Source organism: Octopus bimaculoides, chromosome 24 (genome assembly GCF_001194135.2).
Source record: "Octopus bimaculoides isolate UCB-OBI-ISO-001 chromosome 24, ASM119413v2, whole genome shotgun sequence".
NCBI classification, from domain to species: Eukaryota; Metazoa; Mollusca; class Cephalopoda; order Octopoda; family Octopodidae; genus Octopus; species Octopus bimaculoides.
The window spans coordinates 23,428,902-23,429,931 of NC_069004.1; positions in this window are offsets into that span (position 1 = coordinate 23,428,902).

The window sequence follows — 1,030 nt, forward strand, 5'->3', positions numbered from 1 at the left end:
AAAAAGAAATCTACAAGTCCATCTACGAGTGATTGTGAATCGGCGATCGCGTCTACAAGTGATGGTATGCGCATGTCTAGTGCGACCGAAAGTGATTCAGAAAGCGATTATAATTCTATTGTTGTTTTATTGCCATTTACTTACGAGTATTATAAATTTTGTAGGTAAAATACTTTTCTGGGAAATTTACGATTTATATAACATTGCTACTGTGAGAAGTAATTGCCCTGCTTTCCGAGTTTTAGCTTTACGAGCGGTATCCGGGAACAAATTAACTCGTATATCGAGGCTTTTGTGCATATACATATGTATGTGTGTGTGTGTGTGTATGTGTATATATATATATATGTATATATATATATATATATATATGTGCATACAATCACACACACATAAACATATATACATACATACTTATATATCTATATATACATACACACATATATATATATACATAGATATATTCATATGCACACACACACACACATTTAATGTGTATATACGACTGGGTGGATGTGCTTGCCTGGTGACCATCGTAGCGTGAAGCCGTCATTTCCTGCCTTTCCGATTCGCTGGTTCTGAGTCATTTCCTGCTGCTACCCCAATAAATCACTCCATTCTGCTTCGACCGTCACCGAATTTCCGTCGAAGTCACACATATCTCTACACTTTCACATAAGGACATTATTACATTCTGAGTTCAAATCCCGCAGCTGTCAACTTCAGTCTTCATCATTCCGGGACCTTTAGGTTTTTATCTTTTACTTGTTTCAGTCGTTAAACTGTGGCCATGTTGGAGCACCGTTTTGAAGATTTTTAGTCGAATGTATCGACTCCAGTATTTATTATATATTTTTAAAGGCTTGGTACTTATTCTCTCGAACCCCTAAGTTACGGGAACGTTAACATACCAACACCGGTTTTCCAGCAGTGGTGGTGGACGAGCACAGGCACACACACACACACACACACACACACACACACACACACACACACACACACACAGAGACGTGGTGATGGGGACAAACAG